This window comes from Aquarana catesbeiana, linkage group LG01 (genome assembly GCF_042186555.1).
Source record: "Aquarana catesbeiana isolate 2022-GZ linkage group LG01, ASM4218655v1, whole genome shotgun sequence".
Taxonomy (NCBI): domain Eukaryota; kingdom Metazoa; phylum Chordata; class Amphibia; order Anura; family Ranidae; genus Aquarana; species Aquarana catesbeiana.
In genome coordinates this window covers 355,785,094-355,806,559 of record NC_133324.1, presented here as the reverse complement: position 1 = coordinate 355,806,559, position 21,466 = coordinate 355,785,094, and positions in this window count along the sequence as shown.

Below are 21,466 nucleotides of genomic sequence, written 5' to 3'. Positions count from 1 at the left end.
TTCATCTAACTATAACTACATACCAGAGATGTTAGTGACACACGGAGAATAGACATGTGCGGTTTGTTTCGTTCCAAATTTTTATTCGGACATATTTTTCGTTATTGGAGTTTCGGATATATCTGAACTACATTATAAACAAAGTTTACTGAATGCTCCGAATAACAGAACGAAATTCCTCCTCATTTCTGAAATTCAAACTGAAATTCGAATCAAATTTTACATTGAATTCGAACTGTAAACATATTTCTGAAATCAAAGACTGTGTGTGTTATTAGAGTACCATTTCAAATAAATGCTGTTTTTGTTAAGCCAAAGGTGATTTAAAGAGTCATTGTAATCATTTGGCGAAGATTTTTCTTTTGTTTGTTCACTTTGCCGCATTTGAATTGAAACAAATATAACATTTTCATTTCGACCGATTCGAAATTTATCGATTTAAACATTTCAAATCGAAAAAAAATCTGTAAATTTCAAATGAAATTCGAAAAATTCAGAATCCGAATTCTGAATACCAAGTGAATGAATCAACCGAATTTAACAAAACTAAATAACTAGATTAACGAATCTAAACATAACAAAATTATTTTTTTCATCATGCACATGTCTAGAATAGGAGGAGAAGGTGATTTGCACAGACTGCAGTGATTCAGCATGTAAAAGCCTTCTTTTAATCAAACTCTTTAACAATCTAACCTCCTCATAGCTGTCATTGAAACACTCATAAACCAAAGGAGAGGTATGTAATGGCATGAAAGATGGCGCTTAAAGTATAACTAAAGGCAAAATGTGTTTTTAGCTTTCGAGAGAGTAGAGAGGAGTTAGAACACCTTTCAGGTTTTTATTGTTGTCTGTGCCCCAATTAGGGAGATTCACCCTATTTATTTGTCTTGTTTACTATTATCACTGAGAGTGAAAGTAAAAAAAATCCCACATTTTAGGTTGTTACCAGAACAGTAATAGAGAGGATATCTTCCAATGGGGACACTAGTTTTGACCTGGCGACACACTGGAATTTCCTTTCACTTCCTGTTTTGTCCATAGGACAGGAAGTGAATGGAAATCTCCCCAATGAAAAAATGAAAAAAAAAAAAGTTTTGCCTTTAGTTGTATTTTAAATAGAATAGGAGCAGGGGACTGACATATTCCAAGCAAGGTTCCAAAGTACTCTAAAACCTTCATTAGTGAAAACCACAAGGACACAAAGAGACCAATTTACTAAAACAGTTGAGAATTTTCACTCATTATGTTGTAGCAGTGTTCACATTAAATACCCAATCATGTGTTAATGACATAAATAATTTGCTTTTTGCCTGATTTAAATTAGAAGTGAATCCTTAATCCCGTTAGTAAATCAGCCACTTTGCCTACTTTTAGTCGCCTGTTTGCAGCCTAAATTTTTAGCCAAATTCACTAGCATACATACTGTACATTCTGCAAAATATTACACATTTCTTTGCACAACCTTATATTGTGGAAATGTTGTTTGTCTGGTTTACAGTACATAATCTGACATAATACTATTACAACATCAGCAATTATTAAATATTGCCCGAAATTCTGTTTAAATCATGCAATCTATTGCAATAGCATATTACAGGCTAATAGTAGACAAAATAAATGACATGATTTCTTAAGTTTTGTATTTTCCTAAAACCATACCAATCAAGTTCCTTATTTTAATGAGAAAAAAAAACAAACTATATTTGCTTGGAAGTTTTCAGATAAATGCACTGCATAACTGCATTTCTCCACTGGAGGGAGAAAGTGAGCAACGGTTTGGCTGCACCAACAAATGATCAGTTTATTTACAAAGCCTTTTGTTACACTTTGTCAAACGACTGACCGATTTTTTTAGTTTATTTATATATTTTGTTTACACCTGTTAATATTGCAATAAAGTTATGTGGTTAGGCCACTTAAATGGGTGACCAGATATTTTAAATGAAATCCGGGGACATATTTTTTTTTTATTATTATTATTATTGGCTAATGGTAAACTATTTTATAAGCATATTTTTCACAAATTATATATGCAGTGTACGTGGTATGTGTTTATGGAATGATTTATGATATATATGTTATTTCTCACAATTTGTCTATGAGATTAAAAAAAAGATACTTCGTATGCCCTGTACACACGGTCGGATTTTCCGATGGAAAATGTGTGATAGGACCTTGTTGTCGGAAATTCTGACCGTGTGTAGGCTCCATCACACATTTTCCATAGGAATTTCCGACACACAAAGTTTGAGAACTTGCTATGAAATTTTCGGACAACAAAGTCCGTTGTTGGAAATTCCAATCGTGTGTACACAAATCCGACGCACAAAGTGCCACGCATGCTCAGAATAAATTAAGAGACGAAAGCTATTGGCTACTGCCCCGTTTATAGTCCCGACGTACGTGTTTTACGTCACCACGTTCAGAACGATCGGATTTTCCGACAACTTTGTCGGACCATGTGTATGCAAGACAAGTTTGAGCCAACATCCGTCGGAAAAAATCTGATGGATTTTGTTGTCGGAATGTCCGATCAATGTCCGACCGTGTGTACAGGACATTAGAATTGTTTGGGATGTGACTACCAATTGTTAAGAAGATAAAATAGAGAAAAAACTTTATAAATATTAGAAGGGTGCAGAGGGCATAGCAGTGGTTAGTATGTGCAGAAGAGGGGTGCAGATGGATGATATAAAAGTATATGGTGTGAATGAGTCTTAATTTATTGCTCCAGCACTGCAGAGGCCACTTGGCAGTGGCATGCATGGAGCAACTGAAGTTCGCCAAACAGCACTAGTACTGGCCTTCTACCCTGCTGCAGACACCGCTGTCACTGCCCTACCACCCATCTCAAGCCCCTTCCAACCTGCCAACTCAGCTTCCTCCACACATCCCGCAGAATGAACTCCTGTAGGCATTCTTCTAGCAGTTTTATTAGCTCTGCCTCCAACACTATAGTCTTTCTGCAAGCAGCACCGGAGGACACTGAGCGCAGGCATTGGGGAGTGCCGAGAGAGGCAGAGGGAGGAAACTTCCAGATGGTGCTGTAGTCACATAGCAGCGCTGTATTCATATGGCTGTGCCATACATTTACTTGGGGAGAGAGAAATGGTCACTGCCGGACTGGGGATAAAAACCATCAGCTCAGCCTGTTTAGTGCCCATCAGCTCAGCCTGTTCAGTTGCCATCAATGCAGCCTGACCAGTGCCCATCAATGCAGCCTAACCAGTGCTCATTAATGCAGCCTAACCAGTGCCCATCAGCTCAGCCCGACCAATGCCCATCTGCTCAGCCTGACCAGTGCCCAACAATGCAGCCTGTTCAGTGCCCATCAATGCAGCCTGTTCAGTGCCCATCAGCTCAGCCTGTTCAGTGCCCTTTAGGGCAGTCTGATCAGTGCCCATCAATGCAGCCTCACCAGTGCCAATCAGTGCAGCTTTACCAGTGCCCATCAGCAGGGCCGATCCTAGGGTCACAGACACCTGGGTGCAGAAATATTTCTGGCGCCCCCACATGGGTGTGGTCATCTTACCAACTCCTCCCCTTTACAACTGTTACTATGGCAACGACTCAAACACAGAGATGCTCCCCTAAGAAGTCTTCATTACCCTGGGATCTTCCCATGATCTTTTAACAATAAAGAAAATACAGGAAGAGTGTACACTAATGAGACCTGGAGGGGAGTCTCTCTAATGCACACAGAGGGTTGTCTGTTAGAGAGTCTGTTAGAAAGAGCCTCCAGACATAATACAGGAGACGGTCAGAGACTGCAGATATGTTACAAGAGATGGTCAGAGACTGCAGACATGTTACAGGAGACGGTCAGAGACTGCAGATATGTTACAAGAGATGGTCAGAGACTGCAGACATGTTACAAGAGACGATCAGAGACTGCAGACATGTTACAAGAGATGGTTAGAGACTGCAGACATGATACAGGAGATGATCAGAGACTGCAGACATGTTACAAGAGATGGTCAGAGACTGCAGACATGATACAAGAGATGGTCAGAGACTGCAGATATGATACAGGAAATGGTCAGAGACTGCAGACATGTTACAAGAGATGGTCAGAGACTGCAGACATGATACAGGAGATGATCAGAGACTGCAGACATGTTACAAGAGATGTTCAGAGACTGCAGACATGTTACAAGAGATGGTCAGAGACTGCAGACATGATACAGGAGATGATCAGAGACTGCAGACATGTTACAAGAAATAGTCAGAGACTGCAGACATACTGCAGGAGATGGTCAGAGACTGGAGATATAATACAGGAGATGGTCAGAGACTGCAGACATAGTACAGGAGACAGTCAGAGAATGCAGACATGATACAAGAGATGGTCAGAGACTGCAGACATGATACAGGAGATGATCAGAGACTGCAGACATAGTACAGGAGATGATCAGAGACTGCAGACATGATACAAGAGATGGTCAGAGACTGCAGTTCCTATGGACGTTAGTAAATAATGGCCGATCGGCCCTCTCACCTGACCCAGCGATACAGCAACAATGGTTCCTCTGATCAGGAGTCAGCTCACTCTGAATTGCCCGTGGCGAGTCCGCTGAGTAGCACCCAGATCTGTATTCTGGCAATGACTCCATTCCTTTCTCCGCCAGGGATGGCGCTAGGCTGTGTGTCTTTCCCTCTGGTGGCGCAGGTCAGCGGGGTTCTCTCTCTGGTGGTGTTCCCTCAGCACTGTCCTCTCCCTCTGGAGTCCTGGGTGTACTTCCCTGAAAGCTTTCCCGGGCTCCTGGCTCTCTCTCTCCCATTCAGCTGAGCCTGCTGTGTGGGCTGCAGTTTCCGTGTTACAGTGGGGCTGCCAGTCCTCGGGATTACATGCCCCACAATCCTCCTCTTTGCTCCTTTTTTTTTTTTCTTCCCTGGCCGATATGAAGGCGGGGGAAGAAACATAGTGCGCCGCTCACTAGTACAGCAGCGCGCGCGAAGAGGAGAGGGGTGTCAGCCGGTGCGGTAAAACATGGTATCACCCCCCCCTCCACCAACTATAGTCGCCCCTCAGTACAGATCCCCCTCCACTAAGTATAGACCCCCCTCCGTCAGTGCAGACCCCCCACTAAGTATAAACCCCTCCCTCAGTATAGACCCCCATCAGTATAGACCCCCCAGGACAAAACACCCCCCTCTATCAGTATAGACCCCCCTCAGGACAAACCAACCACCCCTCCATTAGTACAGACCCCCCTCAGGACAACCCACTCCCCCCCATGAGTACAGACCCCCCCAGAACAAACCCCCCCTACATTAGTGCAGACCCCCCTCAGGACAAACCACCCCCCCTCCATTAGTACAGAACCATCCCTCTCCATTAGTACAGACCCCCCAAAACAAACCACCCCCCTCCATTAGTACAGACCACCCAGAACAAACCACCCCCCTCCATTAGTATAGACCCCCAGAACAAACCACCCCCTCCATTAGTACAGACCCCCCAGAACAAACCACCCCCCTTCATTAGTACAGACCCCCCAGAACAAACCACCCCCCTCCATTAGTACAGACTCCCCAGGACAAACCACCCCCCTCCATTAGTGCAGACCCTCCCAGAACAAACCACCCCCCTCCATTAGTACAGACCACCCAGGACAAACCACCCCCCTCCATTAGTACAGACCCCCGGGACAAACCACCCCCCTCCATTAGTACAGACCCTCGGGACAAACCACACCCCTCCATTAGTACAGACCCCCAGAACAAACCACCCCCCTCCATTAGTACAGACCCCCCAGGACAAACCACCCCCCTTCATTAGTACAGACCCCCCAGAACAAACCACCCCCCTTCATTAGTATAGACCCCCCCCAGAACAAACCACCCCCCCTCCATTAGTACAGACCCCCCGGGACAAACCACCCCCCTCCATTAGTACAGACCCCCAGAACAAACCCCCCCTCTCCATTAGTACAGACCCCCCCAGAACAAACCACCCCCCTCCATTAGTACAGACCCCCCAGGACAAACCACCCCCCTCCATTAGTATAGACCCCCCAGAATAAACCACCCCCCTCCATTAGTACAGACCCCCCAGAACAAACCCCCCCTCTCCATTAGTACAGACCCCCAGAACAAACCACCCCCCTCCATTAGTACAGACCCCCAAGGACAAACCACCCCCCTCCATTAGTACAGACCCCCCAGAACAAACCACCCCCCCTCCATTAGTACAGACCCCCCCAAGACAAACCACCCCCCCTCCATTAGTATAGACCCCCCCAGGACAACCCCCCTTCATTAGAATAGACCCCTGACAAAGCAGCCCCCCCTCCATAGAGCTAATTAAAAAACACCCGGGCGGCAGCTGGAGAGGAGAGGACGGTGTGCAGCCGTGGAGAACAGAGCGTGTCAGGCTTGGGCAGCAGGCGGGAGATACACAGGAGGAGGAGAGCTGGAACACGTCGGAAACCGACCGCCCCCCCCCCCCCGTGACGTTACTGCGTGGCTGGTCTCTCTGCACACAGAGACACAGCCACTCCGATCTGTGGCTAGTTCCGTTCTCCTCCTCTGACAGGAGGAGGGAGGGGGGATGGCTGGGCTTCGGCAAGAGACACAGCGACGGCGGCGGCTGCGGTGACCGGCGGAAAGAGCCGCCTGCGGACATGAAGAGGAGGAGGAGGAGGGAGGGGAGCACTCTGGCGCTTCAGTGCCCCCACCTCTGTGGCGCCCGGGTGCACTGCACCCCGTGCACCCCGGCCAGGACCGGCCCTGCCCATCAGTGCAGCCTCACCAGTGCCCATCAATGCAGCCTCACCAGTGCCCATACATGCAGCCTCACCAGTGCCCATCAGCTCAGCCTCACCAGTGCCTATCAATGCTGCCTGTTCAGTGCCCATCAAGGCAGCCTGACCAGTGCCCATCAATGCAGCCTGACCAGTGCCCATCAGCTTAGCCTGTTCAGTGCCCATCAGTGCCAGTGACAGGCCCTTAGTTCTATCGACTTCAACTGAATTTAACATAACAGAAAGGCATCAGCACAAGGAACAATATCATACTGACTGTCAATTGTGTCCCTTGTTCTGATTTTTCAGTTTCGTTTTTATTTTGGCCGCATTTATGCTTTAGCAAGAAACCAGCAAGTACAGAAATTTGAAAGTTCCAATACTGACATGCTTTAATAAAAGTATGGCAGTCATTCTGAACCTGGGTCTACTAACAAGTAAGTCATTGATTTGGAACATGTTGCAAAATTCATAAAAGTCACTATATATATATATATATATATATATATATATATATATATATATATACAGTATCTCACAAAAGTGAGTACACCCCTCACATTTTTGTAAATATTTTATTATATCTTTTCACGTGACAACACTGAAGAAATGACACATTGCTACAATGTAAAGTAGCGAGTGTACAGCTTGTATAACAGTGTAAATTTGCTGCCCTCTCAAAATTACTCAACACACAGCCATTAATGTCGAAACCTCTGGCAACAAAAGTGAGTACACCCCTAAGTGAAAATGTCCAAATTTGGCCCAAAGTGTCAATATTTTGTGTGGCCACCATTATTTTCCAGCACTACCTTAACCCTCTTGGGCATGGAGTTCACCAGAGCTTCACAGGTTGCCACTGGAGTCCTCTTCCACTCCTCCATGACGACATCACGGAGCTGGTGGATGTTGGAGACCTTGCGCTCCTCCACCTTCCATTTAAGGATGCCCCACAGATGCTCAATAGGGTTTAAGTCTGGAGACATGCTTGGCCAGTCCATCACCTTTGCCCTCAGCTTCTTTAGCAAGGCAGTGGTCGTCTGGGAGGTGTGTTTGGGGTTGTTATGTTAGAATACTGCCCTGCAGCTCAGTCTCCGAAGGGAGGGGATCATGCTCTGCTCCAGTATGTCACAGTACATATTGGCATTCATGGTTTCCTCAATGAACTGTAGCTCCCAAGTGTCGGCACCACTCATGCAGCCCCAGATCATGACGCGCCCACCACCATGCTTGACTGTAGGCCACACACACTTGTCTTTGTATGCCTCAGCTGGTTGCTGCCACACACGCTTGACACCATCTGAACCAAATAAGTTTATCTTGGTCTCATCAGACCACAGGATATGGTTCCAATAATCCATGTCCTTAGTCTGCTTGTCTTCAAACTGTTTGCAGGCTTTCTTTTGCATCATCTTTAGAAGAGGCTTCCTTCTGGGACGACAGGCACGCAGACCAATTTGATTCAGTATTCAGCGAATGATCTGAGCACTGACAGGCTGACCCCTCACCCCTTCAACCTCTGCAGCTGGCAGCACTCATACATCTATTTCCCAAAGACAACCTCTGGATATGACGCTGAGCATGTACACTCAACTTCTTTGGTCGACCATGGCGAGGCCTGTTCTGAGTGGAACCTGTCCTGTTAAACTGCTGTATGTTCTTAGCCCCCGTGCTGCAGCTCAGTTTCAGGGTCTTGGCAATCTTCTTATAGCTTAGGCCATCTTTATGTAGAGCAACAATTTAGATCCTCAGAGAGTTCTTTGCCATGAGGTGCCATGTTGAACTTCCAGTGACCAGTATGAGAAAGTAAAACCGATAACACCAAATTTAACACACCTTCCCCCCCTTTCACACCTGAGACCTTGTAACACTAGTCCCATGACACCGGGGAGGGAAAATGGCTAATTGGGCCCAATTTGGACATTTTCACTTAGGGGTGTACTCACTTTTGTTGCCAGCGGTTTAAACATTAAAGGCTGTGTGTTCAGTTATTTTTAGGGGACAGCAAATTTACACAGTTATACAAACGGTACACTCGCTACTTTACATTGTAGCAAAGCGTAATTTCTTCAGTGTTGTCACAAGAAAAGCTATAGGAAAATATTAACAAAAATGTGAGCAGGTACTGACTTTTGTGAGATACTGTGTATATATATATATATATATATATATATATATATATATATATATATATATATATATATATCCACAAATAAGGTGAGTCACTCCTCTTTTGTATCTGTGTAACTTCAAGGAGAGGTGTCACGGTGGGCTCTCAATCATCCACCAATTTCAATAGAAAGAAGAGAAGGGACACGGTCTCCAATGCATACCATACTCTTCATTAAGCTGTGATGAAGAGCAATGATTTTCTCAAAACTGCACAGTTGCTTTTTATTTCACGTGTTGTATGGAGAAAATTATTCAGTAAACCTTTTGCATTGGAGATTGTGTCCCTTCTCATATATATATATATATATATATATATATATATATATATATATATATATATATATATATATATATATATATATATATATACACACACACAGTGGTGTATTTAGGTTTTGTGCTGCCCTAGGCCTGACTAAACTCATGTACCCCCTCTAATTTAAATACGGCCCACCCCTTGCTGCCGAGGCCACACCCCTTCCTGTTTAAGACTCACCCTATCATCTGTAAACCACACCCCTTCCTCTTTAGGCTCATTTGGCATCTTTCAGGGGGGAGGGGGGGAACAGGTACCTGTTTTTGACAGGTACCCTTCCCCACTCCCTGGAGACTGTGCTGCCCCCTCTGAAGTTCGGCCCCCCTCCTCCTTCCTCCACTGGGGCATTCAGAAAGTGCAATGCGCTTTGCACACGTGCAGTAGTGAACCGTCTGGTTTCTCTTAGCATGAATGATGGTGGCAAAACCCGAGAGCCAATCCGAAAATCGGCTGAGGTGTCGACATCGCAGGATCCCTGGACAGGTAAGTGTCCTAATATTAAAAGTCAGCAGCTACAGTATTTGTAGCTGCTGAGTTTTAATGTTTTCACGGGATGGGGGCGGGACTCCTCTTTAATGAGTTTGCATTGATTTCAGCATTGATTGAGCACTTTATGGCAATATCATGACCTGCATATTAATGCACTGTCACTAAATGTGGACTGTTTAAAGGGTTTGCATTGATTTTAGCATGCATGGAGCACTTTACACATGCCAGTGGCAGCTGGTGCTCAAAATTTTGGGGGGGGATGTGCAAATAAACTAAAAAATTCAGAAAAAAAAACACATCAATTGCAGCCTCACTGCGCCCCATCAAACACAGCCACTGTTCCAGCAAACGCAGACACTGTGCCCATCAATTGTAGCCACTGTGCCATCAAACACAGCCACTGTGCCCACCAAACGCAGCCACTGTGCCCACCAAACGCAGCCACTATGCCCATCAATTGCAGCCACTGTGCCCATCAATTGCAGCCACTGTGCCCATCAAACGCAGCCACTGTGCCCCATCAAACACAGCCACTGTTCCATCAAATGCAGCCACTGTGCCCCATCAAACGCAGCCACTGTGCCCCATCAAACACAGCCACTGTGCCCACCAAACGCAGCCACTGTGCCCACCAATTGCAGCCACTGTTCCATCAAACGCAGCCACTGTGCCCCATCAAACGCAGCCACTATGCCCACCAAACACAGCCACTGTGCCCACCAAACACAGCCACTGTGCCCACCAAATGCAGCCACTGTGCCCACCAAACGCAGCCACTGTGCCCAAACGCAGCCACTGTGCCCACCAAATACAGCCACTGTGCCCACCAAATACAGCCACTGTGCCCACCAAACGCAGCCACTGTGCCCATCAATTGCAGCCACTGTGCCCATCAATTGTAGCCACTGTGCCATCAAATGCAGCCACTGTGCCCCATCAAATGCAGCCACTGTGCCCACCAAACGCAGCCACTGTGCCCACCAATTGCAGCCACTGTTCCATCAAACACAGCCACTGTGCCCCATCAAACGCAGCCACTGTGTCCACCAAACGCAGCCACTGTGTCCACCAAACGCAGCCACTGTGCCCATCAAACGCAGCCACTGTGCCCACCAAACGCAGCCACTGTGCCCACCAAACACAGCCACTGTGCCCACCAATTGCAGCCACTGTTCCATCAAATGCAGCCACTGGGCCCCATCAAACGCAGCCACTGTGCCCACCAAACGCAACAACTGTGCCCATCAAACGCAGCCACTGTGCCCACCAAACGCAGCCACTGTGCCCATCAATTGCAGCCACTGTGCCCATCAATTGCAGCCACTGTGCCCTCAAACACTGTCACTGTGCCCATCAATTGTAGCCACTGTGCCATCAAATGCCAACACTGTTCCCATAACATTGATATAATTTATTAAATGACTTTACCTGCTGTCCTGGGGGGTTCCCTTGTGCTTCTCTCTCTCTCCTTCTGACATCGCTGCCAGACCCCGCCCCAGTGCCGAGTAGAAGAGTTAAGGAAAGCAGTGCGGAGGAGGGTAGGCGGAGCATAAGGCTCCACCTCCGCCAGTCACTGGCCGCTTATGGGGGCGTGAGTCACAAGCCGCCCCCCGCATCAGAGAAGGTCCCCCCACCCGATTCCTGACTCCCGCGCCCGCCCCCCCCGCACACATGCAGCCCACGGCGGCAGCCTTGCTGTAGCGGGTGACGCTGCTGTGTATGGGCGTGCTTGGCAGAGGGTGGTGGGTCTTGAGCTCTGCTAAGCACGCCCATACACATGCCCCTCCACCCTCTGCCAAGTACGCCCATACACAGCAGCGCCGCTACAGCAAGGCGGCTGCCGTGGGCTGCATGTGTGTGGGGGCGGCCGCGGGAGCCTGGGAATCGGGTGATAGGCCAAAACACAGCCCTGTATATTATATATATATTAGAGAATGTGCACTTGTATCTCTAAAATACTTTATACTGTGCAATTTTTATAGAGAACAAGTTCTCTCTCTATATGGAGAACAATTCTCTCTTTAAAATGCCCAGTAAAGACTCTTTAAAACGCAAGTCAGCAACAACCGCTCCCACTGTACTTCTTTTAAGGCATGGTCTATAAACCTACAGAAATTACAATAATTATAAGAAAAATCTTATTCTATTTATAATCCCATGAAAACTGTATTTTTTATAGAATGTATAAAAATACAAATCTCTACCCTCAGATGTTTGGTGTGCAAGAAAGCTAAGTGACCGCCAAGCTTTCTGCCCCAATGGTTTTAACAAGGCAATGTGCTGCCTGCCCTATGTCAAAAAACCCTGTCTGTGCCTTTCTAACACACTCTGAATGGGCAGAAATGTTTAGAGGAAGCTGTACTTAAAGTAACACTAAACTTGTTTACAAAAAACCCCATTATATTCAAGTATGTATTCTTAGCTCAAAAAAGTACCTTCTACTATTCCTAGCCTTCTCCAAATCTCTAAATACCACTTTTTTGGTGCTGTGATCTGACTTCCTTTTAGAGGGTGGTTACGTGTGTCCTCCATGGCCCCAACGGTGTGTAGAAACATTCTCTGCACACAAGATGGATGAGGGATTATGGAATATGAAATTTGTAGTAAGCATAGAGCAGTGCACATGACCGCAACTAAGGTGTACTGCTCTTTCCAAACAAATGGAATTGAAGAGGTTCAGGAGCTTATGGAAGGCATTAAAAAGGGGGACGAAAAAGGCAAGAAATAATTTAATGATAAATACGAGGGTTCTTTAAAAAGTTTACGCACTTTTATATATTTAATAGAGTCAAAAAAGTGCGGAAACTTTTTGAAGTACCCTCATAGATTACAGGGCCATTAAACCACTTGCCGACCGCCTAACTGTAAATGTACATTATGTTTTTGATGTTAAATACCAGGGTTATGGCTACAGCTACATGCATAACCCCGGTATCTTTTTTTTAATTAGGAGGCCAGCTTTCCGATAAAAGTGATCCCAGTGGCGGATTTGCCCTTTTATGGGCGGTGAGAGAGGTGTGGGAGAGGTGCCGGAGATATCCGTTAAGCCCGGAAACGATCCAATGTGCCCGTTTGCTAGGCAGAAAGTCGAGTGAGGGCAATATGGCCCCCACTCAGCTCTATGCCCTTGGAGGACAGGAGTGACCTCTGACGTCACTTAGGCCCCTTTCACACTGGGGCGGTAGGGGGCGTCGGCGGTAAAACAGCGCTATTTTTAGCGCTGTTTTACCACGGTATTCGTCCGCTAGTGGTGCGGTGTTAACCCCCCGCTGGCGGCCGAAAAAGGGTTAAAACCACTCGTACAGTGGGCAGGAGCGGTGAAGGAGCGGTGAAGGAGCGGTGAATACACCGCTCCTTCACCGCTCCAAAGATGCGGCTCCCAGGACTTTTTTTACTGTCCTGCCAGTGCACCGCTTCAGTGTGAAAGCCCTCGGGCTTTCACACTGAACAAACAGCGGAGGCTGTTTAGGGGCGGTTTGCAGGCGGTATTTTTAGCGCAATAACGCCTGCAAACCGCCCCAGTGTGAAAGGGGGCCTTACAGTTCTAGGGCATAAACAAAGAATTTTTTTTCCCCTAAAGTCAAAATGTCAAAAAATTAATTTTCTTTTGCTTTTAAAGGTAAATGAGAGATCTGGGGTCTTTTTAACCTCAGATCTCTCAATAAAGAGGACTGTCATGCTTATTTCTATTACAGTGTAAAAATAAAAAGTAAAATAAATAAGATTTTTTTTTTTAAAGTGCCCCATCCCTCTGTGCTCGCGCGCACACATAAATACATAAATCAACACCACATATGTAAACAGTGTTTAAACCACACATGTGAGATCTTCATGATCCTTAGAGCAGACTTTGGGCCTGGGCTCAGGTGCGGACGGGACCCTCCTACAACACACAGAGGTGCCCTGACAAGGAGGAGCAAGAGAGGACAGCAGGAGAAGCACTTCCGGGCAAGTCTCCAGGGAGGAACTATAGATCGCAGCCCGGAGGGACTGGGGAGGCACACCTGAGAGGACTGGAAGATTGCAGTCTGGGATGGGTGCAGAGCCAGTAGGATGGACTGTGGTGTTATTGGCAGTGGAGAGAGCGGCAGCTGCAGCCAGGAGGGCTGGCAGGGCCTGAAGATGTGGTACTATGCTCAGTAGCCACATGGACAGCTAGCACCAAGGACTACCATATTTTTGCTACACTATAGGGGCCCGCAATCTCTGCCTGCAAAGGGCATTTGCTAAGGCCTGGCTGAGCCAGTGTTAGGCTTATCTATCTGTGCTAGCTGGTCCGGAGAGTGCAAGCAAGTGATGTGCTGTAGGTGTCAAGGAGAGATAGTGTGCAGCAAGTGTTGTGCTGGAGGAAGAGAAGTGATTGTGTATACCAAGAGTGTATATAGTTCTGTCCCAACATTGACTTTCAATCATCAGGGCATCTCATAATTTCCCTATTACCATCTAAGTTTATTACCCGCAATAAAAACATAAAAACAAGTGCAAGCACCGCTTTCTGTCTAAGGAGTGACTGAAAAGTATGTGCCTGGCTAGGCAGGGTGACAGACAGACTACAATTACCAGCAGCCCCTACGGGGGTACCACTACAGAGATTTTTTAAGTACCGTAGTTTGTCGCCATTCCACGAGTGTGCACAATTTTAAAGCATGACATGTTAGGTATCTATTTACTTGGTGTAACATCATTTTTAAAATTATATGAAAATATTAGGGTAAGTATTGTGGTTTTTTTTATCCATTAAAGTGTATTTTTTCCCAACAAATAGCATTTGAAAGACTGCCAATTTAGCATTTTAACATTTTTATGAGGAAATAAACCGTTTTGATATACAGAGAGCACTAGATTTTGCCTTTTCTGTTCCTATGTGCGCCGGACCCCATTGAGGGAATCTGTACTGGCTGGTATCCATCTAATCAGCCGGAGGCAGCATGGACGGAATAGGAGCTCCATGACTAGCTGATTTGTTTATATCCCTAAGAGGGAACCTGCTTTTTCTGACCTGGTGAAACAGGGGTCAGAATGTGAGGTGAGCGGCAAGGATATTGAGGTGGAGGAGAGCACTTGCATTTTCAACGTTTATGCACTGGTGGTGTGTTCTGCGTTTTTGTGCAAAAGAAGGATTATTTTTGTGCATTTGGACACTTATTTTTATTCAATAATTTTTTTTGTGCGTGTGGACTTTATCTTTATTGTCTATTGTTCATTATTCCCATATAGGGAACACATATATTTCATTACTGTGTATTGTTAGCTATTCCCAGTCAGGGAACACTAATATTTGATTGTGCACTCAGTATCTTGCTTTATTGCAAGTTAATCATCTATTCTCTTTAAGGATTTATTGGTAGTTATTTAGGAAGCGCAACACAGTTTTGTTATGTATATTCTATATGTGAAGTGAACACATTTTCTTTGTGTGCCGCAGCCAGGTGGGGGGGGGGGGTATTTTTCCATTTTTGGTTTGTGGTGGGATTTCTTCACATCACCTACTACACATATCACTACATAGTGTTTAAGGTTATTATCCTTTGCACATTTTCTGTGTTTGCAGCAGCCAGGTGGGGGGTATTTTTTATTTATTTATTTATTTTATTTTTTTGTGGGATTTTGTTATATCACCTACTACTCATATCACTATAAAGTGATTAAGGTTATTAATATTTGCGCTGATAGAAATGTGTTTTATACTATTGTTAATGGCATTGGGAGGAATTGTGCCCCATCATTTGTGTCATTGGGCGAAATGTTGTCCCATCGTTGGTGTCATTGAGAGGAATTGTGCCCCATTGTTAGTATCATTGGGAGGAGTTGTGCCCCATTGTTGGTATCATTGGGAGGAACTGTGCCTTATTGTTGGTGTCATTGGGAGGAATTGTGCCTCATCATTTGTGTCATTGGGAGAAATTCTGCCCCATAATTGGTATCATTGGGAGGAACTGTGACCCATCATTGGTGTTATTGGGAGGAACTGTGCCCCTTCTTGGGGGGCAATGAAGGAAATAGTGCCCCAAGGGCCAGATAAAAGCAAGCAAAGGGACGCATCCGGCCCCCGAGCCGCAGTTTGGAAACCACTGCTGTAGACCTTTGGCCTTTTGAGCTTTACACGAGTTGCGGTATTATTGACTGTACTGTGACTCCTCAGCTGCGTCTGAATTGCTTTATCCGTGTTACGGTGTCTTTATACACAGTCTGTCTAACCAATGCCTTTTGCTAAATAAAGAATAAAAAAATAAAAAAACAGTAACAGAGGAGTAATAGGTACATGCTGGTCAGCAAACCAAGCTTCACTAAAACCTTCCCATACACGTGCGTGTAACAAGTGTATTTGGATATGAAACTCAATAAGGCACTTACAGTGGACAATATATACTAGCATAGGTCCCAGTTGCGCCCTCCAAATATATTTAAATTGCTATCATATCTTTGTGTTTGTAAGTCAAATATAAATATTTTATTTTGTAAAACTTATGTTTTCAAGAACATGGAAACAGCAAAGAAAAACATTTAACAAAGCTGGTCAGAGGTTCAGAGTAGGTGGCATTCTAGTGGAAAAACAATGTTGTAATTATTTTGCTAATATAAAAAAAGTGACCTGCCCATATGGAGATGGATAAGTAAAAAGCTAATTAATGTTACTCCACTAATAAATCTGCCATTGTCAGTTCATTGTATATATCTACACATGTAAGTAGTGAGCAGTAGTCCAGCTAACAGCTATGTCAGCAAGCTTCCTCTTTTATCCTTCCAATGTGCAATGTTTATTCAGCTAAAGCAATTGATTACATAACAATATGGCTCAATGTGTTTCCCTAGCTTTTCTCTGAACTGCACCTCTCATTTATGACTTGCAATGCAATCTATTCCTTGTATCACATGTCTAATAAAACAGACTTACCATATTTGGTATCAGGCAAGAGGATCCTTCTGTGCTTACAAAAAAGCCTTTGTAATTTGTATGCATTACCAAAAGGTTAGAAATGCATAAAAGATCACAAAAATAAGGATATCTTAACGGAGGGTGGCAATGCCAGTCAGAATGAAAATGCTAGTTGTTTGGTTGTCAAAAGTCATTATTTGATCCTTGTTTAAGGTAAGCAATTCAAAGTACTGGGGCAAAAGCATGAGCATTGCAGCAAGTCAGCTAGCATTTAAGAAGGCAGGTTAGCAGTTTTCAGAGTTGATATCTTAGCAATGGAATCTTTCAGTGCAAAGCTGCCAGGTCATGTGGGAGCTCCCAACAAAGGCCAAGGTGAATATGTAAAACAAGGGGTTATATGAGTGTTGAGCTTATGCCCCGTACACACGGTTGGAATTCCGACAGAGAAACTTTTTACGTCCAAAATTCAGACGGACCTAGATAGAGAACATGTTCTATATTTTTCCGATGGAACAAATTCCTATCAGGAAAACTGCTCGTCTGTATGCTGTTCCGACGTACCAAAAATGACACATGCTCTGAAGCAAGTACGAAACGTTGAACGTGTTGTCCCGTCGTACGTGTTGTACGTCACTGTGTTCTTGACGGTCAGGATTTGAAGTGACCGTGTGTATGCAAGACAGCTTGAGTGGAATTCCGTCGGAAAAACCTTCAGTTTAATCCGACGGCAAAACCGGTCGTGTGTACAGGGCATTAGTGTGAGTTTTGTCAGGTCAGTATTCAAGTCAGGGATTGAGGATATTACATTTCAGGGTAAAGGTTAGGTTTTGGGGGTAAGGTGAAATATTGAAGCTCCACTCCATTTAGCAGGGGATCCATGAGCAAAATCCCTTGCTGAATCAAAGCTATGCTGAACGGATGTCAGTTTTTTTACATCCATGCCTGTTCAATTTATGTCCACAGTAGACCTGTGATGGCTCTGTGGGTGGCCAGGTGTAAACAGACTTGTGTCTATTTATATCAGCCTACCTCCGATACATCACATTTAGCTCCAGAAAAATAGAAAAAGATGCAATCCTTTTCCATTTTTTTTTTTTTTTATGGACCTGGATGGACTTGGAGGTGGGTGGGTGTAAACGGACACAAGACCATTTACATCCGCCTGTCCATAGAGCTGCATGAAGCTTCCTGATCAAAAAGACTGTGGGAAAGGGCCCTTAATACAAAACAAATGTCAGTATTGAGATGTTTCCCACAGCTATCAATCATATTTAAATCTGCCTTTAATATAGCCTGTACAAGTTTAGCCATAAACAGCCAGAATGTGCACTTACATTCGTCGGTGCTATAGGCTAGCACTGGCGTGTACAGCTCAATAGCAGGGAAAGACGCCGTTCCTCTGATACTGGGGTCACTTCGGGTATGCCTGATTCCAGTCTCTGGAGTGTTGCAACGCACGGAGAGAGTCAGAGGAACGGCATCTTTCCCCGCTATTGAGCTGTACACGCCAGTGCTAGCCTATAGCACCGACGAATGTAAGTGCACATTCCGGCTGTTTATGGTTAAACCCGTACAGGCTATATTGAGCTATGTGACGTACTCCTGTTTTTTTTAGCTTTTGCCTGCATACAAATCAAAAGATCTATCAGTTGATGCCAAATAAGCTAAGGATCATCTATGTTTGGTGTTGCTCATCCTTCTAAGGGTGGGTGCTTTGGGGCAGGAGGGGCTCCTTGCAGTCCAATCAGAAGCAACAGTTCTGCCGGCCAGAGAACCAGCTGTGGTTCAGAGGTAAAGGGGAAGCTGTTGCCACTAAGGGACCATCCACCTTGCTTCCTGGAGACCACCTGAGCAGTATTCTTACCAGCCGGGGATGGTGAAGAATTGGGAAACTTCAGCAGGTGCCAAGCCAGGGACCCAGCCAGTGGAGGTGACGCTTGCAAAACATTATTGTGTGCCAAGCCAGGGACCAAGCAGGCCAGCGGGGTGACGCTTGAGGAGTATCTGTGAGTGCCAAGCTAGGAACCCAGCAGGGACGCGGGGGTGACGCTTGAGGAAGACACTGAGCGAGAAGACTGGAAGAGTTCAGGAGATCCAGTGGTGAATGGATCTATTAGTCTAGTGAAAGACTGGGAGCTCAGCGGAGTGAAGTTCTACAATAGGAGATTGTAGAAGAAATGAAAGAGTTCATTGCAACCTTTGGCGCTATCTACTGGTAATCAATGACAGGACGTATGTGGAGGGGGGGGGGACAGAAGACTGCACCACAGATATGTTTACCCCAACAATGCTCAGTGCATGTAATCCCAACCTCAAATAAAGTGTCAGTGCTTCAAATATTAGTGTGTCTGAAAAGTGGATATTATACTAAACAACATATGCACCCTATGGAGTGTGTACCTGAGCTACCATACATGAACCCCTATGATAGCCACAGAGCACAACCCATGGGTGTCTGGACAAAAATGTGAAAAAATGGCATGTACGTCCCAATAGCTAAATGGCCAAAAAAGTATGGGACATTGTTGCACAATACAACATATAGTGAATTCCTAGTGATTTCCTAGTGGTAAGTGTTCCAGCTACCACAATGTTACAGTGAGTGAGAGATAAAAAATAATAAACATAATAAACCAATAACCCAGTGAAAAACAAGCATAATCAAGGATATCCCATGTACAGCGTCCTGGTATAGACATATGCCAGAGTGCCAGAAGTAGAACGGCACTATGCGGGCATATATCAATCCGTATGGGATGGGAATAAAGTTCACATGTAGATGAGCAAATGACAGTTCATATACTATATGTCTGATGTTCCTCAGATATATAACAGGAACCAAATGGTGACTTGAGTGCTCGCAGTATCCTCAGGTGACTTTTCTGCTCCCCCTCAAGGGTCCCCACTCACCAGATCCAATCACCCCAGCGGGGTAATGCACGTATAGATGTAGTTACTGTGACCAATCCACCACCGTAACAGTTATTATTGTTCCAAAGGTATACCTCTGTCTTCAGGTAGATAAAGCGTGATCCTTAATGAGTCCCTCATGGGAGAAAAAAATAGACTCCCATGGTGTAGTAAAATTACTTTCTTTTATTAAAACCAGTAAAAAAACATTCAAAAAGACATAAGCAGAAGGTTGTCTGAGATTTAAGCTCTTGGAGCTTAAAAAAAATATTTATATATATATATATATATATATATATATATATATATATTGTTTTCTTTCCAGAAGGAGTAGAGTTGGGTCTTGAAGATCATCTTGCATCAAAAGTAGCAACAGCCCTCTATTTAACAGACATCTGGACATTGCCTAACTTTCCAGAACATCACACAGGAAAGTCACACAAACTGGTCATTTTCAGAACTTTGAAGAAGTACCTGTCCACAATTGCTCCTTTCAGGTTATCTAATAACCCTTTTGTCATTCCAGCTGGAAGTCATCAAGGAAAAGAGGTTACTGCCTGGACTCTAGCAGGCTTGGTTGTGCATATAGGACAAGGGGTCACGAGCCTCCGTCAGCTGCCGGGCCGCACTCTACCAGAGCGGTTGCAGCCTCACAGGCAGCACATTCGAGAGCATCTTTGGTGTCCATCTGTAGAGAGGTACAAACAGCATCATGAAAGCCAAGGAACACACCAGATAGGTCAGAAATATAGTTGTTGAAAAGTTTAAAGCAGGGTTAAGTTATAAAAAAATATCCCAAGCTTTGAACATCTCACGGAGCACTGTTCAATCTATCGTCCAAAAATGTAAAGAGTATGGCACAACTGCAAACCTATCAAAACATGGTCATCCACCTAAACTGACAGGCCAGGTAAGGACAGCATTAATCAGAGAAGCAGCCAAGAGGCCCATGGTAACTCTGGAGGTGCTGCAGAGATCCACAGCTCAGGTGAAAGAATCTGTCCACAGGACAACTAATAGTCGTGCACTCCACAAATCTGGCCTTTATGGACGAGTAGCAAGAAGAAAGCCATTGTTGAAAGAAAGCCATAAGTCCCATTTACAGTCTGCGAGAAGCCATGTGGGGGACACAGCAAACATGTGGAAGAAGGTGCTCTAGTCAGATAACACCAAAATGTAACTTTTTGGCCTAGAAGCAAAACGCTATGTATGGCAGAAAACTAACACTGCAGATCACCTTGAACACACCATTCCCACTATGAAACATGGTGGTGGCAGCATCATGTTGTGGGGATGTTTCTTCAGTAGGGACAGGTAAGCTGGTCAGAGTTGATGGGAAGATGGATGGAGCCAAATACTGGGCAATCTTAGAAGAAAACCTGTTAGAGCCTGCAAAAGACTTGAGACTGGTGTGGAGGTTCACCTTCCAGCAGGACAATGACCCCAAACATGCAGCCAGAGCTACAATGGAAAGGTTTAGATTAAAGCATATTTATCTGTTAGAATGACCCAGTCAAAGTCCAGACCTAAATCCAATTGAGAATCTGTGGCAAGACTTGAAAATTGCTGTTCACGGACACTCTCCATCCAATCTGACAGAGCTTGAGCTATTTTGCAAAGAAGAATGGGCAAAAATCTCACTCTCTAGATGTGCAAAACTAGTAGAGACATACCCAAAAAGACTTGCAGCTGTAATTGCAGTGAAAGGTGGTTCTACAAAGTATTGACTCAGGGGGGCTGAATACAAATGCATGCCAAACTTTTCACATATTTATTTGTAAAAAATGTTGAAAACCATTTGGCGTTTTCCTTCCACTTCACAATGATGTGCCACTTCGTGTTGGTCTATCATGTAAGATCCCAATAAAAGCCATTTACGTTTTTGGTTGTAACATGACAAAATGTGGAAAATTTCTTTTACTTTTTCAAAGCACTGTATAAAGATTGCATCCT